At 34.2% G+C, this 24,850-nt stretch overlaps 1 long non-coding RNA gene across 1 annotated transcript in view; it reads right to left on the bottom strand.

The window, feature by feature from the left end:
• LOC141409771 (uncharacterized) overlaps positions 1 to 22,522 on the bottom strand; it is a 71,982-nt gene extending 49,460 nt beyond the window's left edge. Inside the window, exons 1-4 of the long non-coding RNA XR_012431816.1 lie at positions 19,052 to 22,522; positions 17,532 to 17,661; positions 15,645 to 15,770; positions 13,235 to 13,377 (exon numbers count right to left, since the gene is read on the bottom strand). This is a non-coding gene — a long non-coding RNA (uncharacterized lncRNA). The remainder of the gene's footprint in view (positions 1 to 13,234; positions 13,378 to 15,644; positions 15,771 to 17,531; positions 17,662 to 19,051) is intronic.
• Between the last annotated feature and the right edge of the window lie 2,328 nt (positions 22,523 to 24,850).

Here is a 24,850-nt window from a genome sequence, read left to right as displayed (position 1 = left end):
TGGGCTTTTTGCTTTCATTTAAAACACTATAACTTTGAGTGAGGAACTTTGTTCCTCTCTGTTCAGATGAATAAATGAAGTTCAAAAGATTAAGTGTGCTTGACTCACACAGCTGCCCAGAGGTAGAGCTGGGATGCAAACTAAGGTTTCCTGAGTCCAAGACTGAGGCAAATAATTTACAAAATGCCTTTACCTGATTCATATCTAATTCCCCAAATGACCTGTACTGCTTAATCATAATATGAAAATGTTCACATTAACCCATAAGGTAGATATAACACCATTATTCCCTTCCTGAGGCAGATGTGTTAAACTAGTGGCCAAGACCACTCAATTGGTACAGGACGCATATTGGATTCAAAGTCACGTTTCTGTGAAATTCTTCCTTCTGTTGTGAAGAAAAGCATTGTGAAGCATAATGGTGCTCAAGGAGAACAACAGATATTAACAGTGACAAGCCCTAAAAACCTCTGTTTGCCTGCAATGTCCTGGTCTTTACATAACACACATTATAATAATTATTTCTCAATATAGAAGCTCTTTCTTTGCTAACCATCTAATTCCTATGGATGAGTTATATTTCAAATGTTTCTATTGGTAGGTTAGGGGAAAAAACTGTCAAAATTGAAGTCTTAAAATGGAGCTAGAAGATGTGGCCAAAACGGGTGAAAGAACAGGTGTCTGCCTTTATTCTACACTACTTCCGACTGGACTATGAAAGAGCAACACTCTTACTGGGGATATGTGCTAAAGAAAATAAAAAAAACAAAGTCGAGTTGTTCAGTGAGTCTCATGAATATATGGAGACATGTTTGCTTGTCTTGAATTGAAAATTGAATTCTAGTCTCCTTAGACTGTGAGCTATATTTTAGAAGAAGAGGCCAACAAAAGCCTGCTTGTATTATCTAATCATTCTCTCTTTTGGGAACACTCTAATTTTGCTAAAACCAGGATCTCAATTTGGCCTAGCTATAAATTAAAAGAATACTACATGGTTATGTAACTCTGCTCAAAAGTTTATTTGCCCTTACATTAAAAAATAACTCAAGTTACTCTCAATAGATTCATTAAAAACCTGATTTTTCCACTTTATAGCTATTTTGCCTGACAGATGGGATCTGGTTTTTCCCTTATGCTGCATTTTTTGAACCAAGTATATATGGTGGGAGAGCAGCACATTCTTCCACCAACAAAAAAGCCACATTCATATTTCAATAAAATTGCATTATTTGGCATCTACTGTTCACATATGTTCATTTGGCTATTGCTAGTCCCAGTCAATGATAGCACAAGTGGAGTGGGTATTTGAAGTTTAAACAAGGAGCTTTAAATTTTGTAAGAGAGAAGAGGCCTACTGACAGGTAGATCAGTCTATAATTCATTTTTAATGCAGTTGAGAATTCTATAAATCATTTGTTTTTCTCCCATTACATACTATCTCCTGTGCTATAGAAGCCTTAAAGGAAACTTTCTGTATAGTTTTGGGTAGGGTTTGAGGGGTAGGTAAGACTCTTTGAAGGAGCCTTTAAGGATGAATAACTTTGCCATGCAGGAAACATAAAGTATTGCAAGCAGAGAAAATGTATGGAGTTGTGATGAGTTCAGGACTAGGTCAAGCTCTGCTTACGTAGCTGAGGGTACATAGTGAAGACGTGTAGACACAATGGTAGAAAAGGTAGATTTTTTTGCTATAAAGTGCCATTATCAAATGTTTTTGAGTGAAGAATGTACGCTCTATCACTGTGAATACTGAGAAATGGAGTATTACATTCCACAAAATGTGAAAAGAACACTAGCAAAGAATGTCTATGCCATAGGTCTGAAGTTAACTGGACAGGCAACTAGGGACAACATGTATTTCAAAATATTGTTATGAAGCTAAGAATAAAAGTATGCAATACTATAGTCAGCTTAACAAAAAAAATTTTTTTTCCATTCTGATTTTTAAGAATTTGATTGGGGTTTGGGAGAGAACATGGTAGAGATGGAATCACTGTGAATGTTTTTTGGTTAAAGTTAAGGTCATTCAGAGATACTGTTTGTTTAACCACTGCTTATATACATGTCAAAAGAAAACACTCAAAAGACAAAATGCACTCACAGGTTTTTTTTTATGCATCAAACGTAAAGGTGGTTGAAACTATGACTACCTATGTATGTCTTGATTAGCAACTGGAGTATGAACTCATTCTAATTTGAATTCATCAAAATTTTATCACTTTCCAAAATTTACAGGTATAGATTTTCATCCTAGATGGTAGTGTTTTATAATTGCATGCACGCTATAGTTGAAAACGTGGCCTCTGCAACGACTGAGTTCTGCTCCACTTAGGAGCCATATGATCTGAGCAAGTTATTAGATTGAACTGTTAAAAAGGAAAAGCAGACACTTAATCATATGTACCAAATAGTTATAATGAAGATTAAGTAAAATGTTGTAACCATGCTTATTATACTGTCTGGTATATACTAATAACTTGATACAAGTTATTAGTCAATTATGTAATTATTATTACCACCCAAAGATCAATGCACATAATCAGTTTGAGGAAAAATCTGTGAAAACAACTTTATCTATACACTGGAGCCAATTGATTCACTGCATTTTGCCTGATTAAATGATGAACAAAAGGGTAATAATATGAGCATATAAAATACTTTATTGCAGGGATGTCCAATCTTTTGGCTTAACTGGGCCATACTGGAAGAAGAAGAATTGTCTTGGGCCACACATAAAATACACTAACACTGATGATAGCTTATGAGAAAAAAAAAATCACACAAAAAAACTCAATGTTTTAAGAAGGTTTATCAATTTGTGTTGGGCTGCATTCAAAGCTGTCCTGGGTCACGCATTGGTCAAGCTTGCTTTAGTGCTTAAGAAGTATTCTCTCACAAACAAATAATTTGGTTTTTGTACCAACCCTGCGAGTTAGAAAATATAAAATATTCTTATGGTTTACAAAGAAGAAGAAGAAAAAAGAAAAAGAAAAAAGTATCAAACAGCCAAAAGAAAAATACCAATAAATTCATTCCAGAATAGATCAACAAGACAAAGGAAAAAGACCGGTTCTTTCAAATAACTAGGGTGGAAAAATATGATGTCAACTAGTGAATTGATACTGTCAAGTTAAATGAGGAGGATCTAATAAATATCAGATTTATTTAGCCTTTGTAAATAGCTGGCTATTAATTTCTCAAGTGTAGATGATTCACCCCAACAGTAGTGTTTCAGTTATAATTCCTTTTTTTTTTTCTTTTGAAACAGAGTCTTGCTCTGTTGCCAGGCTGGAGTGCTGTGGTGCGATCTCAGCTCACTGCAAGCTCTGCCTCCTGGGTTCAAGAGATTTTCCTGCCTCAGCATCCCGAGCAACTGGGATTACAGGCACACACCACCACACCCAGCTAATTTTTGTATTTTTAATAGAGACGGGGTTTCAGCATGTTGTCCAGGATGTTCTCTCTCTCCTGACCTCGTGATCTTCCCGCCTCTGCCTCCTAAAGTGCTGGGATTACAGGCATGAGCCACCGCTCACGGCCTCAGTTGCAATTCTTAACACATACATTATCACAAAGAAAACATATTATAAAAACATCTATTTAAAATAAATGTCATAATATGACACAGGTTTATTTTTAAAAAGTACATTATTGCATAAAGTTTTCATTTATTTCAAAAATTATATATATATAGATCAAAAAACAGATGCCATGTTTACCTTTTAATCAACAAACTATAATACAGACTTTGAATTAATAGTCCTCAAACTACGCAACTTGGGAAAAGGGTTCCATTGCTTAGTTGAATATAACCAATCTTTCTTCAAGTTTGCATTTGATTAGATTTTCTTATTTAACATTTTCACCAATAAGAGTTTCTTTAAAAAAAAATTTGATGCCAAATAATTATTGAGTCTGGCAAAGTGAATGTCCAAGTAATATAAAATATATTGATGAAATTTCTCAGAAAAGTGATTGTATCTAACTAAAGAGTTAGGAAAATTTTGTGGCCCTATATGTGCATGTTTCAGATTTTTATATAATATGCATATAATATAGTTTCCCTAAGAAATATTGATTCCGGCTCATATATTAGTCAATATTTTAATAACTCATGTACTACCTTGAGTATAATGATATTCGGATGTTCTACCTCCCGATCAAGTTGGAGAAATACTGTTTTAGAAGGACACATATCCAGATTATTCATTTCTAGTTAATTGTCTTAAATTTCCTTGAATATGTCTTGATTGAGTAAGTAAAATATAAGCCAGCAAACTTGGTTAGTCAAATTTAAGGGGAATAAACTCACTAATATTTTATGGGGTTCCTATCACAAGAGTTCCTAAACTAATGAACAGCAACAACAACAAAATAAAGAGAATGCAACTGTTCCTTATGGTTACAAATGAGGCACTCACCAATGATGCTTCTTAGAGGCTTATTTGGCACTTAGATAATGAACTTAAAAAAAAATGTCATGTTTGTGTGAATTAATTCTGAGAATTGTGTTTATCATTAATTACAGAAATTGTTAAGCTGTGTCAATTGAAGGTATTCTTAAAACCTGTTGACCAAATAGTGTTTAAAATATAAGATTTGAATAACATATGCCAAATAAGATATAAAAAACATTAATATTTAAATTACTTTCCTTAAATGATGATGAAATCATTATAGGACCATGAATCTCTCATTAGTTTTAATTTCTTGTATTTGTATTTAACTACTTCTCCCGTATACAGTATGGAATCAAATAAATGGTGACAACTCAAGTTTGAAAGGTCTGTAACACTAAAGCTGGAATTAAAGGGATTTCTGTAAAGTAAGACTCACTGACCCTCCTTGCCAAAATAATGTCTCACATCTCAGAAAGGGGAATTGTGCTGCAATAAACACATGCATCCATGTGTATTTATGGTAGAATGATTTATACTCCTTTAAGTATATACTCAGCAATGGCATTGCTGATCGAATGGTAGTTCTTCGCTCTTTGAGGAATTGCCATACTACTTTCCACAATGCTTGAACTAATTTACACTCCCACCAAAAAGGGAAAAGTGTTCCCTTTTCTCTGCAACCTTGCCAGCATCTGTTATTTTTTGACTTTTCAATACTAGCCATTCTGATTGATGTGAGATGGTATCTCACTGTGGTTTTGATTGGCATTTCTCTAATGATCAGCTTTTTTTCATAAGTGGGAGCTAAATGATGAGAACTCATGGACACGAAGAGAGGAACAACAGATACTCGGGCCTACTTGAGGGTGGAAGGGGGGAGGAGAGAGAGGAGTAAAAAAAAAACTGCCAGGTACTCGGCTTAGTACCTGGGTGAGAAAACAATCTGTACAACAAACCACTGTGACATGAATTTACCCGTATAACAAACCTACATATGTACCCCTGAACCTAAAATAAAAGTTTAAAAAAACAAAACAAAATCAAAAGGAAATAATCAAAAGACATAAGATGAGAGACATGAGAAAACAGAGAGAAGAGATGAGAACGTCTTGGTGCTGTGATTTTTTTCACTATAGGATTGAATTCTCTGAGTAGTCTCAGTTTTCTTGCTTATGAACCAAAAGGACCGGGGAAGTTTTAAAGTCCCTTTAAATTCTGCACTTTTGTGATTGCAAGCATATAAGATTCTCTGCTCCATAATTGTTGCCCCTTTGTTTTCTTTGGTTATCCAACACATAATATAGCGAGGATAAGTATTTCAAAGTATGAATAGAGTTTGTATTTTAGCCTGACAAATTGAGGTTTATTTCCTCATTTTATTAATTTTTAAATTTAAATGGATGTCTATAAAAATCATGTTGAATTGCAGGTATCTATAAGTGAGAAAGATTTTTCTCATTACTAAAGCGTATACATCTATTTGTAAAAATTTGAAATTTTAATGTCATTTTAACAGAAGATGTCTTAAATATATAATCCTAAAAGAAACTCCCAAAATCATAGATAGGTCTATGTGTATGTGTATGTTTGTGGAGAGCTGTGGGATAATTCATGTTCAATATTTTATTTAATAAATAATATCAAATTCAGTAGCTAAAAATACTTAACTCTAGCATTATTAGAATCCTCACACTTCAATCATGGCATGCCAGCCACCACTCAGTGATTCTCAAAACGGATTTAATGCAATGTGCTACTTGACATTCTCTCTCTGGAATTTCGATGCATTTAAATAAACCCCACGGGTTATTCAAAATAGGGTATGTAAAACTTCTATAAAATGCCCAGATGTTAGCAAAATTTTGGTCTTTTATATTTTAACACTTATTCTTATGTAACTTTTATAAAATTCAATTTTAAAAGAACACAATGTATTTTACATCTTCCTAATTGTCCTTAATGTTTTAAAAATTAATTTCTGATATTAATTGGACAGGCAAGAAAGGCAAATTTCTCCAAAAGCTTCATCAACATTTTGATTTGTATTTTCAAAGGCCCTTTTGAAAAATGTGTACTGGCTCACAGAGGATTCATGGGAAAGTATAAAGTAATATAGGCCTTGCTTAGAAATCTCTCAGGCAATGACTAAAAACACCATGAAAATGTGTGTCAGGGCATCCAGACCAAGGATGCTTCTGAGTGCTCACTTAAGTAGATACTTATCTCTGTTTTTCACAAAAACTTTTCCTTGAGACACTAGTTTTTCCAAAACATTCCTCACAAAAAGGAACTCCTAGTTAAACAATTTGAAATTCTTTATGTACTCTTGATCTTCCTCCTAGAAATTCACACATCACAACATATTGGGTTCCCAACAAGTACTGCAATAAAGTGTACTACTTAGTTCTATTTAATCCAGAGTTTCCTAGTTATGGTGTTACCAAGTATAAAATCCAACCAATTCTACCCCCTTCCCCCGGTTCTACTTTACTAAATACTATTAATTTGTAAATTTGTAACTCTATCAAATACTCATCAGGAAACACTGCTCAAGACCTCAAGGCCTTGGTATCATGACTGACTTAGGCCAGAGTGGAGCCCAGGGAGCAGGAAAAAGGCAAAAATCTGGGAAATGCATGAGGGTTGTTCAAAATAGAATTATGAGTTCAATTTTTATTTCATAGAGCACAATGAACGTACTGATGTTTTATGTTTTAGCATATTCAGAAACATGATAAAGTTGTGAGCTGCAACCATGATACGCTTAGTAAAAATGACTGTTCTTCTTGTCTCCAGTAAAAGTATAACTCTACTTAAATGTGCAGCATGTCTTTGTTGCAAAAATGCCTAGTAAATGAAAATAAATGTATAGAAAGTATATTTTCAAATAATTAAATTTTTAAAGAATGTGAAAAATTTCAGGAGTGCAGGCAGTACACAACTTATATTATTCAGGTAGACCAGTAACTTGAGCCTGAGGACCCTGCATGTTACTCAAATGTCATCAAGAAGTTCTTCCTACATTAAAAGAAATAACCCTTGGTGAATATAGCACAACAATGTAATGCACTTAATGTCACTGAACTGTACACTTAAAAATGGTTAAGATGGTATCTTTTATGTTATGTTCATTTTACCTTAATTTTTAAAAATCTAATCTTGTTTTGAAACCCCACTAAAATGGCAAGATTTTGTTAATGTTTGTCAGAATTACTTGCCTAGTAATAAAATCAGATTTCAAAAAAATGCCTAAAAACCCTCCTCTATCATTAGGAAACATTCACCTCTGTTAAAAGAGAAGGTATCATGGATGCTGAAAAGGATGAAACAGTTGTCAGAACACAGGGAATATTCTCTTCTTTTTCTCTACTTCCACTACGTAAATCCTCATAACAGTAGGGCTTCAACAACAGCTCTGAGAGTGAACTTTCCTTTTACATTGCAAAGAATCATACTTCTTTCTATAAATGTGAAATGGTATTTCAGGAGTTTTTTTTTTTTTTTTAATTTAATTCTTATCACAGCACTAAGAGCAAAACCTGCTACATGAATTTAAGGTTAGGTAAAATATATTTGATTTATCGAAGTGTGCATTAACATAGGAGAATTAACAAATTTGTGAGAAATACACTTAGGAAAGGATTAATGAACTATAAAAGGATTGATGAACTATAAAACTGACTGCACAGCTAGAAATATTTAAAAACGTTGCTCTTGTTGGCTATCATAATCTCTTGACTGCAAGTTTATGAGGGCAGAGAACACATCCATCTTGTTCACTACTACTTTTTTCATGCCGAAAACAGTACCTAGTGTAGTAGGCACTACAGATTTTAAAATTATTTAGTGAATTCAAGATAGAGTTAAAATGCAGAAAATTTCTTTGTAAGCAATGGTTGAAAATTGACACGAATGAAAGCATTTTTCAATTAATAAACTATTTCAAATATTACCACTTGACCATTTAGATATCTAATCTGTCATGGGTTCCACTGTTCATCAAACACATGTTGAATGCTCTCATCCAAATTCATCCAAATCTCACATATGGAATTTTATTCACAAGCAAATACTCCATGTTTCAAGAGACCAATATTATCAACACTTAAGCACTAAACATCCAATTCTGAATCGTTTTGTCTGTTGAACTATTGCTGAATTTTTCTCATGAAGTCTGGGCAAAGAAATTACATTGAATACATTTTCTTATAACTTTTTAAAGTGGAGGCATTAATATTAAAACATTTTATATATTTTTAAGACTTCTGTTGGAAGAAAAACACCTAATTTGTTAATATATGTTATTTGAATTAATTAATATTCTTCAAAATTAGAGCTGTTTGCACACAAACATCAAAATGAAGAATTATTAAATGATGTTTCATGTAATCCTGATATAAGATTTAGAGATAGAAGTCTGTAAATATTTGGAGGAATATAAAAGAGGCATCTATCACTTTTAAATGCATATCTTAGACTTTATTTTTATTTAAGTTTTTTTATTTAGAAAAAGTAAAATATAAGCAGGAAAAGTAGAACATAGCTTTTACATAATTAGCTAAAAGAGACAAAGCTTTGAAATGTCTTTTAAATCTATTTTAAAAGCTCAGCTACTTTGATTTTTTTTTCTGTTACAGACTCAAGAAAAGTTATTTCAACTGAATCGCATACATAACTCCTAGAGTGTAGACAGTTGCTATTATTTGTTCACTTCATCAAATGCTCTTTTAAATTCTTGCTACATCTGTATTACCAGGTCCTAGAGAAACCAAGGTGAAAGAGGCCCAGGAGAGGCCAAACACTCTTTGCTATTTCTAACAAAGGAAATGCCATTCTTGCCACTAACTCTTGGAATGATTTCCAAGTTCTCGAAAAATAATTTAACCTGTGTCAAGTAGCTGTCTTATCTGGAAAACTCAATAAACGAATGTAGAAGTTAGAAAGAGTAGGGGAAAGTTAGGTGTTATACTGAAATGGTTTATCCCAGGCAGGTTGAATTGAGACTCCAAATTAGCCAGCATACTTCCATACATCTGCTCACTTTTCTTTAAACTTGAGCTATATTATTGCAGAAAAGCATGATAATCCCCACTCTGATCTTGTATATCAAATGAAGGAGGTTGAAACATCATAGCACATGCACCTTTCTAGGTCAGTTAAATATTATGAGTGGATACATTTCCTCTGGGGATCAGCATTTTTACATTTAAGGACAGATTAAACAGGCAGAAAAAGTAGAGGAGAAATATATAAAATATTTGTATCCAATGACAAGGATTCCAATTTTACATTAAACTTTAGCTTAAAGAGGACATGCCTATTAGATTATACTTCACTTAATAGTTGGATCCTTTAACATTTTGTGCAAATTATTTCTTGGTAGCCAAATCCTACTTCACTGTACCTGAATAGTGGTTCACATGTAAAAACCTCAGGCAAAGCCTCATGTAGTGCCAAAGTGAACAGTATCCTTTATTTATTTGTTTAAAAAGGTGAGGTCTTTGTACACTATTTTCTTAATTTGAAGCAGTTTTAATGTGGCAGTTATAAAAAATAAAATTTTAAATTATATTACATAAGTTTTCAAGGAAATTATATTTCATAATTTTCCAGCTGTAGAATTATTTAATATGAATGTTTATTATATGTTGGTTCATGCATGAAATATTTCTTACAATAATTTTAAGGACATCTGCTAGTGTTCTCAAGCAGAAGAACTGAGGTATTTTTAGGAGGGATCACTCTGCATTGCTTACCAATATTTTTCAAGAAAACCAAAAGTACAATGGAAATATTCTACAATGTAAACATTTTCTCATTTTCATTTTTTAATATGAAAGACAACTTATAAAAATTTTTATAAAGAAAAGGGGCTACAGTAAATTGCACTTGTTCATGCTGACTGGTATAAGAATGAATATTCAATTTGTCTAAAGGGTCCTGGGATGGCACAAATACAGGTTCATGCTCTGACTTTGCTTTCCCGGTCCCACAATTTGCTTTAGTGTTGGCTGGAAAGGGGATGAAAGGAGATAATATATGAAACATCTGCCATTTGCCAAGAACCTTGTTTAACATTTTACATATGGTTTCTCACTTATAAAAAGTAATATAAAATCAAAAAGAACAGCCAAAATAAATCCCTTATTTTTCTTCCTATCAAATCTAGATTTTTCTCATCTGCCTGAATAGAAATACAGTCTCTAGTAAGGAAGAAAAGCCTGATTTCTTTCTCTTTTCCCTGTTTGTAGTCACAATTTTAAGAGTCATGAAATAAAGAAAATCCAGAGGGGGCTGGCAGCCCAAGAGAGAATGCTGCTTTTATTTACCTTATTCTCTCTGAAGGTTAGATGGTGATAGTTGAGAGAAACTGGACAAATAGCAGGTAAAGAAAATGGGCAAACGTTCAGAATAAAGAATAGTTTTCAGCTGATTTGAAATAACAGATTATTAATGACTGATTTAAAATGGTTAAAATGCACTGAAATGTAAATCTTTAAGTCCAAATACTGGGGGGATAAAGGTAATTTATTTAATCTCATTTAAGACTAACTAAATTTATAATCTCTTGGAGAAGCCAGGAGTGGTGGCTCACATGTGTAATCTCAGTGCGTTGGATGGTTGAGGCAGGAGGATAATTTTAGGCCTGGAGTTCAAGGCCAGCCTGGGTGACATAGTGAGACCTTCGTTTCTACAAATTTCTAAAAATCAGATGACATGATGGTGCATGTCTGTAGTTCCAGCTACTCATGGGGGGCTGAGGTGGGAGGATTCCTTGCGCCTAAGAGTCTGAGGCTGCAGTGAGCTATGATCATGCCACTGCACCCAAGTCTGCGCAACAAAGGGAGACTCTATCCCTAGAAAAATAAAAAGTATACGCCGGGCACGGTGGCTCACGCCTGTAATCCCAGTACTTTGGGAGGCCGAGGTGGGTGGATCACGAGGTCAGGAGATTGAGACCATCCTGGCTAACACAGTGAAACTCCATCTCTACTAAAAATACAAAAAATTAGGCAGGTATGGTGGGGGGCGCCTACAGTCCCAGCTACTCGGGAGGCTGAGGTCGGAGAATGGCGTTAACCCAGGAGGCGGAGCTTGCAGTGAGCCGAGATTGCGCCATTGCACTCCAGCCTGGGCGACAGAATGAGACTCCGTCTCAAAATAAATAAATATAAATAAATAAATAAAAATAAAATAAAAAGTACAAATTTTTTTTTGGAAAGTGATTTCATTAACTCCCTTATATCATTTAATAACATTAAATTTGGCATGGCTTGTCATTATAGGTAGCTATATCTCAGCTCTGCTAAAAGTGATGAGATTTAGAAAGATAATCGTTAAGATGAGAAACTGTACTGAATTGATAAAAGTATTTTTATAAATCCTTCAGTCAATACTATCCTAAATCTGTTTTGATTTAAAAGCCATCCATACATATCGTATAAATCAAATTTTCAGTCACATAATTGTAATATTCTCTATTTTTATCCCAATAAAGCATGGGTAACATGGGAAACAACATTTCCAATCAAGAAAGTTTTGTTTGCTGATGTGAATTAACCAGTAGTCTGAAAAATTTAAGTGCTTATAAACTACTTGAGAGCAAAAATAAAATAGTATTTATTGCTCTCTTTCTTGGCTTATCACAGCACTCACCTTAGGCTCATAAATGGCTATATAGTTGTCCTAAATGATAAACAATTTGAATCAAGATTACCACTGTGAATTAAAAGCTGGATTACAAGTAGATCTTGATTTATAGGAAATTTGTGTCCCCCTGAGTAGGCTAAGCCCTGGCCTCGGTCACTGCTACCCACATTTTTCCTGTCTGCTGGCCAGTGACGGAGAAAACACACTAAACATTTTGATGTTTCACCATAAAAGTGCATGTCATTATGTGGCTAAAGTCTTTATAGTCTCCCACACCAAAGTCATGTTTGAAACACAATACATGAGCAATCCCGAGCAGAGTTTGTTATGAAGAAGGATACTGAGAATAAATAGATGAAATTCTAGACATTTCTAAAGAGGATCCAGCTATTTAATGGCCACTGAAGTCTTCAATGAATAGGTGTGAATATTTCAGTGTAGTCCAACCTGAACTGAAAAGCAGTACTTACGTCCAAATTTAAATACCTCCTGTGCATATAAAAAAGGTCCACTTATTAGTCCAAACATTACTGATTGGGATCCTGAAATAACATTCTCTTATTATTGGGTATATTATTCAGCAAAAAACCGTTGGGAAGGCTAGGCTAGAGACTGAGACTTGTGCTTGGAGATGACAAAGTTGAGACATTCTGGTATTTACCCCACAACAGGTCGGGATGGGCTGAGTAAGTACATTTCTCTGTTAAAGTTAAAATAATAAACCATGGATGAAAGTCTGCAAAATTCTATTCACCAACTGAAAAGTTGTTAGTATTTGGATATTGAGGATCATCTGAACCACTTTCCTCATAGGTTGGGTCCATTGTCTTAAAAACGCAAGTGCAGCTCCCACTGAGAGGGCTGCAGTGAGCTACGTGACCACACTAACACTTGAGAGCACAGTTTGGTCCATACAGGCCCGGCCTGCATTCTATGAGGGAGAAAATAAAAATAAAAGCAATTCAGATATGCTTTCAAAAACACACTGTGTTCTTACTATTACTTCTTGGCATTCAATAAGATAATTATACGTTTGTAAAGTATTCTTTTTTACCATGGGGTATCTTCCCATGCTAGAATGCTATGTGATAAAAGTAAGAACGCCGATGGAAAACAGGAGAAGGCTGGGAGTGTCAAGGAAATTAGTGGTAACACTGAAAAGAGAAGTCAGGACAGCTACTTACATTTTTAAGGTGCCTTCTCAGAATCAGAGTATTCAGTAGAGCTTTAGTGGTTGCACTGTGAAGGACACAGGGAAAGTTGGCTAGTTGTCTTGAGGTCAGAAAAAGGCAACACTCACGCTGAATGCCCAATACAGGAGACTTACCTTTAGGATGAAAACACAATTATTTGTACTTATGTTATTGAAAATAAAATGGCTTTAATTTCAACTGTTTCATTTCTTAAAATATGTCAGAAGGTCCATAGATCCCCTGATCTATGTCCTACAGGACTCTATCTTTAAATTGAATTGCATTGTGCTTGCAACTGAAAGAGAAATGATGGAAGATTATAGAAAGTGTTAGCTTTATTAAAACAACCAAATGTTGACCGAAAAGGCCCAGCCTGGGTGTTTGCTCTTAGCCTAATTTCCATCAGAGAATTAACAAGTTCTATTTCTGAAGAATTATGAGGATAAGGAGAAAGCCCTGCCCAGCTCATGGAAACAGAAAATAGATTCATATTTCCCACTCGGTCAGGCAGGACTGGGAAGAAACTCAGTTTATCAATGTTCAAGGATCAGAGAAACTCAACTGTTCAATCCTAATAGTCACCTATCCTTGTGGAGTTTACAAAGTGTGTCTCTAATACATTATCTCTGTTGGTTCTAACACCTGTGAGGTGGGCAAGGCAGTTAGTTAAGCTCTCACATTCTACAGAGAAATAAACTGAGGTTTGGTATGGCTTAAAAGATCTCAATTACTACAATATATCTCTGATAAACAGCAGAGCTGGGTTTTAGAATTCCTACCTAGTGCTTTTTCCCCATTTTACACTACTATATGAGTGGATACAAGGTGTTAAGCATATGCAGAAGAAAGCCCTAATAAAAAAGTAAAAAGCAGGAAAGTGAGAATTTGGGAAATGTCAGTAAATATGAAGATATAGTCCCTGGGGCAAATTCTGAAACTTTGGGCAAATTTTGTTTAAAACTTCTTTATTGACTCACTATCCTTTGTGCTGGGTTAGAGATGAGCAGCTGGATGTAATTTTTTTATTCTTTTGCATTATGAACGTAGGTTAAGATGTGGCCTAGCTCTCTTGCCTTAATTAATTAATTAGATTAGAAATATAAGCTAAATAGAAACATAAACCAATTTTGAAATTAATTATTTTCACAAGGGTTCAACATCAGCAAACAGTAATTCAATCCCTTCCTAAATGAAGCAGAAACAGGTTCCTTTAGGAAGAAGCTTTGGAGGCAATGGAAATGCTGCTCTAAATCTTTAAACCATGAAACTTTGTGAAAAATTAAAAAAATCCTGTATCATTTTAAATGAAGTTCAACCCAGATACTTCTGCCCAGCGTGTGGGAGGATTACTTAGTTTGGTGGCAAGATTGAGTGTTCTTACTAGAAAAAGTTGTGAGTCAGGCTCTCTCCTGAGCACTCCAGAATCTGATTTTAATTTATAAAAATACCACATTTTCATGTTAATAATGATGTATATTTAAGACATCTGTCTGAATGTCTGCAAATGTTAATTTACCAATGGGGGAAAAATAATCCAATAAAAAGTTGTTATATTCTTTTATGAATTAATATTATGGCTGTTTAATAGCTCCTTTACCAGAGTTCAGGTTAAAATGAGGTCTTTTATCTTTATGGTGCCTGCATAGACACAGCTGTTCACACTTAATATCACAGATGACCTGTGCTTAATTGAAAATAAAAATGAAAATAAAAGACCTTGTAGGGCATCTGTGTAGGCCATGACTTTATTTAGAAATAACCCTTCTTTTAGAAATGAAGCTTCAACTCTTCTCTTTTGCAGATGAGAAAAGTAAATTCTGAGATTAAACCCTCTATTTTGGGAAATATCTGTGGCAGGGTCAGTCCTTCAGGTCTATTGTGAATTATATAAAACTTTTCGTCTGATAATCATCCATTAAATCTAGTAGCAAGTGATTAGTTCAAAATTACTCAATCTACTCTTTCTTCTTCTTAAGACAGTCCCTGAAGAATTAGAACTTTATATTTTAGGTCATTCTTTCTCTGAGTCAAAAGAAAAATGAAATATGCATTTCAATTCCCAAAGAGTAGCCTGAAGCTTAGGTCCAAAGAATACCATCTGGAGGGACCACACCTTAATTGCCTTAATTCTAGTGATTTCTATGAATCGCCTTTGTGATGGGGCATTTAACTGTGTCCCTTTAAATACTTACCATGTTACCACGTGTCCTCCGACAGCTATAGTGTTGTTTGAGCTGCCTGTGATGTAACAGTTACAAATCCTGCTCATCATACTAAGGGCAAAGTATCAAGCAATTCTGGGCAATGCTCTTTAATAGAGTACCACTTCTAGTAGGAAAATGTCTACAGATATCTTATAACCATGGGTCAGGGGGGAGTCCTTAGGTGCTTTGGGTCTTACCAGCATCACATCTGACTCAGTTCTCCCAGGGGGGCAGAGGCATTTTTCAGTTTTTGGGTGGCAGAAGTTTTCTCCTTCACAGTCACAAAGTTGATGGCAATCATCTCCAAACATGGCAGGTGAACACTGACCAAAAAAGGAGAAATGATGAAAAATTAACACCTTGCACTTTCATTAATGCATCTTAATTAAAATTAGATATAAAATTTTCTCAAGATTGAGTTCCAAATAGTAAAGTGGGATGATACTGGAATTTGCTGGTAAAAAGAAGAGAGAAACGTTTTGGAATGTCAGAATGAAGGTCCATTCTATAACTGATTTGACTTGCAAGTCTTAAAGTTGATTTACTTTAACACTAGTATATATCTTTAGAATGCAAATAAAATTTTTGAAGGTAGGAGCTTTAGGAAGGGAACCAAGTCTACAAGCCTATTGTTTTACCTTTAATATTTCCCCTTAAAGTGTTTTTATTATTCATTTCTCTAGAAGACAATAAACTCTATGTTTTCCACTATATTTCCAGAATTTAACACAGGGCCTGCTACTTGTCATGTGGTAGTATACCAGAGTCAGGTTAGAATTTGTTATCTTATTGCTACCACAGATACATAATGGGTGACATTTTATTGAATCACTAAATAATACATGAATAATGAAGGATGTACAAAAAGATTTGTGAGTCAGTATCTCTCCTGAGTACTCCAGAATCTGATTTTAATTTATAACCAATGACTTCTTCTGATGTGCAGCCAGAAAAATATTGATCTTCTCCAGTCTTGGAGGTAAAATCTCCAAGAGGTTTAAGTCCTCCGTATTGGACTTACTAAGAGACAATTCTGTATTACACTTGATTGGCCACCTAAGGAAATGTTTCAAAGATTAAATTTTAGACTTTAAAACCTAACTTCCTTGTAAGATATTTACCTACCATATATGCATCATATTCTTTCACACTCTTTCTTCCTTCTTCTCTTCCTCCTTCCTTGGTCTCAGACCCATGTTTGTCATTTACTCCCAGGATTCAAATATAAAAAACTATATGATATCACCTTCCACAGATACCCTCTTATTTATTTACATAATTTAATTTAAAAATCATTCTCACTAAATTTAGCCTGGATTTGAACACATTGCTTCTTTATGTCTTATTTATGATTGTGCCACTGCAGCCAGAAAAATATTGATATTTTTCTTTATAGTGACATCTGGGAACGTAGTATGAGACTAATATACAGATCCTTTTTAAAGGCCACAGACAATAACTTTGACTACCATTATCATCATACTATAATTATAATAGTCGTGATTGTTGTAACTATATGCACAAGACTGTACATAATATAGGCCAAAACAGGACTTTGTGTTGTTTACTGAGTTTGTGGCTTTTAGGGCTTTATAATATTTTATTTCAAACTGAGTAGCCCAAATTCTCACCTTTACATCTTTATCTCCACTCATGGCTATGATTACTTTCTAGTGGTAAATGCCTAATTCACATCTTTAAATATTTTCATAAATTCCTTGTATCTCTTTCAATGCCATTGAACCCAATACATAGGTCACATTTGTTAAAAGCATTTAATGAAATATTTATTCTCATTCAGAGGTAGAATCCTTGTCCATCAAAGACTATCATTTTTAGTGGTGTTTTGAAATATCTCACAACTTTATATAAAGAAAACTAAAATTTTGACCAATCGGCCACAAAATCAGAAGGACTCATTATATTGGCCATTGAGTGAATTCCTACCACTTTAATGTGCAAGTTGAATGGTTAAGTAATTGTTGCGTATTTTCAGTTTCATTACACGTTTGTGACCAGATGAGAAGATCTCACAGTTACACAGAATTCTCACATTTATTTCCTTAAAAATGCTCTGGCAATACCTTCTTCACATCGGTTGCTGTGGACACCTGCTGGGCAAATGCACTGTTCCCTTGCTGCATCACAACTAGCTCCATTTTTTGCAGTCATAGATGTGAGCATAATTCAAGCCATAAAATCCAGGAGGGCACACTAGGAAATGGAAATGTCAAAATGCTATTACTTTAAAAGTAAATAAAAGGAAAATTAAAATTTTATTTACTTTAAAAGTAAATAAAAGGAAAACTAGAATATGTTCAATTCATTTGTTTCCCAATACCAAATACAGAGATGAGAGAATTGGAAAGAAAGAAAAAATTATACAGAGAAGCATATTGACGATAATTTGGTCATACAAATAAGTGAATATACAGTGAATATATGGTCTCTATAACTAGTCTAGAAAAATGAATGAGGAAATTGAAATAGCTTTAAGTAGATCATGCTTATGTCTTATGATGTGCACATAAACATTTGGTCAAAGCCTTTCCTAAAATCCTTCAATACTGGCTGGGCGCGGTGGCTCACGCCTGTAATCCCAGGACTTTGGGAGGCCAAGGCGGGTGGTTCACGGGGTCAGGAGTTCGAGACTAGCCTGACCAACATGGTGAAACCCCGTCTCTACCAAAAATATAAAAATTAGCCAGGCATGGTGATGCATGTCTGTAATCCCTACTCAGGAGGCTGAGGCATGAGAATCGTTTGAACCTGAGAGGTAGAGGTTGCAGTGAGCCGAGATTGTGCCACTCCAGCCTAGGTGATAGGTGACAGAGTGAGACTCCATCTCAAAAAAACAAATAAATAAAAAATAAAAAAAATCCTTCAATACCTTAAAGACATAAAGAAGCAATGTGTTCAAATCCAGGCTAAATTTAGTGAGAATGATTTTTAAGTTAAATTATTTAAATAAATAAGAGTATCTGTGGAAGGTGATATCATATAGTTTTTGGTATTTGAAGCCCTGGGAGTAAATGATGGGTGTGAGAGAGATGATCTTTCTCTCATTTCTTTTGATATTTGAAGTCCTGATATTTTGATATTTGATCATTTTGATATTTGAAGTCCTGGGAGTAAATGATGGGTATGAGAGATGGGTGTGAGAGAAAGGAAGGAGGAAGAGAAGAAGGAAGAAAGAGGGCAAAAGAATATGATGCATATACGGTAGGTAAATATCTTACAAGGAAGTTAGGTGTTAAAAGTCTGTAAAATTTAGTCTTTGAAACATTTCCTTAGGTGGCCAATCAAGTACAATACAGAATTGTCTCTTAGTAAGTCCAATATGGAGGACTTAAAACCTCCAAGACTGGAGAATATCAATATTCTTCTGGCTGAACATCAGAAGAAGTCATTGGTTTGTATTTAGAAATCATGTAGTCTAAGCAAATACCCTTATTTGAAAGCTAAAATTGTCATCTGCCTGGGGAGATGCTCATTCTGAAGAGGTGTGGGAGAGCTTGACTGTGGACAAAGGATTTCCATTTCTTTTCTTGAATTTTCTCTGGGGCTATGCTTACCACTCACCCATGGAATACAATTTCCTCACCTTTTATTTATTATCTCCTTTTGCCTTTGTTTTTCTCTCTTCTCGCTTTCTCTCTCTGATCCCCCTCTGCCCTCTTAACAGATACGTAGAGTTGAATTTGACTAGGCTTGATGTGGATGATACTTCTCCAGTATGCATGAAGTTACCCACGACAGATTTATCATTAGGAAGCACTGACATTCAAGGAGCAGAAAAAAGAAGTAAAACTGAAAGAAGATAAAGGAATGAATTGTATACTATATATTCTTTCATTTACTGACCTCATACAATGCTTAAAATTAAGAGAGATCCGTGCATAGTTTTCTTCTGTTTGTTCCTATTAATCAATTTTTATCGAGAATACTTAGCAATATCAGATTTCCTTTATCTCCCTTACTTTATATATAAAACTGAGATATGCCGTGGCTCACACCTGTAATCCCAGCACTTTGGGAGGCCGAGGCAGGCGGATCACCTGAGGCTGGGAGTTTGAGACCAGCCCGGCAAACATGGAGAAACTGCATCCCTACTAAAAACACAAAATCAGCCAGGCGTGGGGGCGCCTGTCTGTAATCCCAGCTACTCGGGAGGCTGAGGCAGGAGAATCACTTGAACCTGGGCAGGGGCAGGAGCCGAGATCGCGCCATTGCACTTCAGCCTGGGCAACAAGAGCAAAACTCCATCTCAAAACAACAACAACAACAACAACAAACGAGATAATAAAGGTTGCCACACTTGATGTCTCCATTTTGCTAAATAATACTATCATTCTTCCAAGTTCCCTCCCTGGCTTGGAATTTTGGAGCCATCTTTGATTCCTCCATTTTCCTTATCTTTATCTCCAATACTTTGGGATGCCGAGACAGGTGGATGGACTGAGGTCAGGAGTTCGAGACCAGCCTGGCCCATATAGTGAAACACCATCTCTACTAAAAATACAAAAATTAGCTAGGCACGGTAGCAGGTGTCTGTAATCCCAGCTACTCGGGAGGCTGAGGCAGGAGAATCGCTTGAACCCAGGAGGTGGAGGTTGCAGTGAGCTGAGATTGTGCCATTGCACTCCAGCCTGGGCAACAAAAACAAAACTCTATCTCAAAAAAAAAAAAAAAAATTAGCTAACCCAAGCAAGATAAAATTGATAAAATGCAAATATATGACAAAGATATTTTAAGGTGGAGGGAATGACCATCAAATGAGATAAATATAAAAATTATAATATGAATAAATTTAAAAAACTGAACGAAATGAAAAATGTTATAGAAAATAACTTGCCAATATTATCCCAATTTGAGGCAGAAAATCTAGACAAGGCAATTCAGTTAGAAAAACAATATAGAAAATAGTAAAATAGCCCCTGCATTAAAAGAACAAACAAACAAACAAACGAAAACAACAAAACCCAGCAGTTTCAGGTTCACAGAAAAATTTTATAAAGCTTTACCAATCAGATCATCACCTTACTACTTACACTGTTACAGAGCATTATAAGAAAGGAAAATCTCAACTACATTGAGCTGAGTGCATATAACATGAATTTCAAAATCTGACAAAAGTTACATTAAAAACTAAAGCTCAGTTTCACTCATGAATATCAATGTCAAAATCATAAAAAAATGTAAGTATACAGGATCTAACAGCACATTACAGAGTATAAATCACAGCAAAGTAGTATTTATTCCTAGATGTAAAGTCATTCATTATAATAAAGTTCATTAATACAACACATGATATTTATCAGCCTAAAGAGAGAATCTTATCACTAATTGTGTAGGTAAAGAAAAGACATTTGCAAGAGAGTCACTATAAATTTGGTATAAAAATATTGAATAAATTAGAAAATTAATAGCTATATATTAATATGAATATTAAAAGCTAACATCTTTTTTTTTTTTTTTTGAGACAGGGTCTTGCTCTGTCACCCAGGCTGACATGCAGTGGCATACCTTACTGCAGCCTTGACTTCCTGTACTCAAGCGATCCTACCACCGCAGACTCCCAAGTAGCCAGGAGAACAGGCATGTGCCACCATGCCTGGCTATTTTTTCAAAAAAAGGGTTTGTAGACATGGGGTCTCCCTATGTTGCCCAGGCTTGCCTCAAACTCTTGGGCTCAAGTGATTTTCCAACTTTAGCCTTCCAAAGTGCTGGGATTGCAGGCATGAGCCACTGGCCCAGCCCAATATCTTATTTAATAGGAAACAAAATGTTTAAACAAATGCAAAAATGCACCATGTTTGTTCTTGGAGAGTTAATATAAATATGGTAGTTCTCCCTGAGAGAAAGTAGGCACAACATAATCTTTGGATGATGCTGTGAGAACAGACATTTCATATATTGCTTATGACAATGCAAAATGATACAACTCCACAACGGAGAAGAACTTCTTGTACGTCACAGAATTACATTTTAATTTACCCAAAGATGCAGAACTCACTGATATTGCTAGAGAAGAATTGGCAAAAATATTAAACAATATATGCACACAAAAAATTTTGTATATTGATACAAAATTTATAATACCAAAAGCTTAGAAACAACCTAAATATCTGTTATTAGGAGACTGGTTGAATAAATTATGCTGCATTCACAGTGAAGCACCATTCAGCTATGAAAGGGAGTGAAAAATAGCTTCACGTACTATTATAGAGCAATCTCTTGGATACATGTTTATGTTCCATAATATCCTTGAAATTATAAAACTATAAAGATAACATCGTATTAGTTACTGCCAGAAGTGGATTTGGGGATGAAATGGGGGTGGATGCAAATATATAATGAAGAGACAGTATGAAGTAGTTTTTGTGGAAATAGAACTATTCTATATCTTGATTTTGGTGGTAATTACACAAATCTATACAACTGCATAGAACTACACACACACACACACACACAGAGATATGCACATACAGATGAATGTAAGTAAAAACTATATTAGTTCTGTAGTCTAGTTAACAGTAATGTACCAATATCAATTTCTTGGTTTTAATATTGTACCATAGTTATATAATATACCACTGTTCGAAGAAGATAGGTGACAGATACAAGGGACTCCTACTTTTGTAACTTCTTGTGACTCTATAATTATTTCAAAATAAAGAGCATTTAACAAGGCAAAGTGGAAAATTGCATGTTATCAAATTATAAGAAAGGGAGATAGGAATACATATGTCTATTTTCTTACATTAAAAAATTGAATAGTATGCCATACAAACTTTTTTTTAAAAGGCCATTTATATTTGGGAGCAGGGAATAGAATGGAAACAGCAAGAAAGAAGCTAGACTTCTCTGATTATAACATTTTTCAGATATTTAAATATTTTATGTTACTGTAAATAATAATTAAAATCAATGAAGTGAACCTAACTATGATTGAATTGGTGGCAAAACTATGTAGCAAAGAACTGTTTCAAATAACTTCAAAACACAGTAATTGGACAACATGTGTCTAGTGGAAAGTGTAAGAAAAAAACTACAAAAAATTTAAATATTTAAAATATGTATTAATGATTTAAATATTTAAATAGTAAATTTAATTAAATTATTAAACTGATCAACTTAAAATTAATTAAACCAAAATTACTTTTTAAATTATTTAAAATAGTTTTATATTTAATTGAGATAGTTAATATTTAAACTAATTTTCAGAATTATACTGATGTTAGTAGTGTTGCTATTTTGAGATTTGACTGTACTATGGAATAAAGCAAATGAGAAATTATATTGATGTTGTTCAGAATCAAGAATTTTAAAATGAGAGAAAGAAAATGCATATGTAAGAACAAAGAGGGTATGTAAAATTGCTGTGGTCCTCAGTTTGAACTGCATTTGTATGAACTCATTATATAGTTGATATGTAATAAAAAGGCATTTCATAGCTCTGTTCAGAGAAAGTCTTAGAAAAAAATTACTATCCCAGTTGCAGTGAGCACAGCCAAATTTTGGTTTCTATACACCGTTTCCAACTAAAAGAAACCAGAGCACTTTGGAAGAAGTGGATTATTTCAGATTTGGAAATGCATATGTAGAATTAAGCATAGAACAAGCACCTAGTTATCTCAGATAACAAGGAATGGATCATATTACTGGGGTTGTGCAATTGGAACTCAAGAGCCAATTGTAAGAGGCTCCGTCTGTCCAATGATAGAAAAGTGTGACATCAGTAAGTATACTAACTGTATGAATTTAAGTGTATCAACATGTTTGACCTCCATGATTTCATAATAGTGCTGCCAAAATGTAGTTTTTGTTCATCTTGGAAGGATACTAGTAAATCAACTATCTTGTAAATTGATAAATAAGTGGAAAGTAGAAAGCATTTATCTTGCCTTTTTCATGTGAACCATGCCTCAAAATAACCAAATATGTGATCAGAGAAAACTTCTCTACATAGACCTATTCTAACTAATAAGTAAAGAAAAATTTATGGACTTAGAATATCAATCTTCTGTAAGCTTTAATGAATTCATGGAGCAGGGCAATAATGATCATTGACTGCTGGTATAACAAAAGGATAGGCAAGCCTGACATGGGCCTTATTGTGGAAGACACATCACCCATGAAGTGTTCTCATCAATATATCAAGCCTGAATCTGATCAAGACTTCATCTACCCAGGGAAGGCAGAAGATAGAGAAACGTGTGATTATAATACCAAAATACACAAAGGGCAAAATGAGAAACTTGACAACAGCAGCAACCTAATTTTTTCAACATGTATCTTACAAGGGGGAGAAAGAAAAAGAAGGAACTTCTAATTGTTAAAAGATATTAAAGAAACTTATATCAAGGACTGAATTTTAGAGGTAGTATTTGAATCTTGAGTCAATAAATGTATTAAAAAATCATAATGCTTGAAGACTATTTGACTATAAAAAGAAATTAGTATTTTTGATATGAAAATTGTATCATAGTTACATTTAAAAAACAAATTCTTATCTTTTAAAGATATATACTATGAGAATGTTTGGATAAAATGAAACGATGCTTAGGATTTGTTTCAAAATAATTAGGAGAAAGGAACAGAACTAGCCATGAGTTTCTAATTATTGTGACTGGGTGACAGGTACATTAGGATTCATATATTATTCTCTAGATTTGCAGAGGATTAAAATCTTCATTAAAAAGAAAATCCTATACTTTTATTAAAGACATATTTTGATTGGTTCTGTTTAGATTAAACGATAAGATAATTAAAATTAAAAGTTTTTTAAATGATTAGATATGGTGAAGTATTGTGGGTATATTTTTAAAAGAATACTACTAATACTTATCAATATTATGACCATGATCTGCTTCTAAATAAAACCATAGAGGTACAGAGTGAGGGATTGGGTGAAAGTATAGATGACATAAGATTAATCATAAATTGATAATTGTTGAAGGTGAATGACAGATCTATGGAGATTCATTATACCATTATATCATTCTCTTAACTCTTGTATGTGTTTGAAATGTTACATAATAAAAAGTTTAAATGATAGAATCAATGGTAAAAATATCCCACATACTAAATGCCAGAAAATTACTCAATTTACAATCAAAAAGAGCATGGACATGATAGTTCTGTCTGTTTTTAAAAAGTTGATGTTTTAATCTCAAATCACAAAACTGGTAAGGGCCATCTCCCATGAATTAGGGAGGATATCCATCTTGTCAAAATCCCATGAAAAATGGCCTTGAATCTTAGATTTGGAAGGACTGTCAGGTATTATTCAGCTCAGTACCCTCATATTCAGATGGGATAATTAAATCACAATGAGGATGTGAACTGCCCAAAGGCAGACCACATGGTGTTAGCAGAGCCAGGGGTAGGATTCATGTTT

Source organism: Macaca fascicularis, chromosome 2, assembly GCF_037993035.2.
Source record: "Macaca fascicularis isolate 582-1 chromosome 2, T2T-MFA8v1.1".
NCBI lineage: Eukaryota > Metazoa > Chordata > Mammalia > Primates > Cercopithecidae > Macaca > Macaca fascicularis.
Note: the sequence above shows the minus strand (reverse complement) of the source record. Positions and strands in the feature narration are given on the sequence as shown.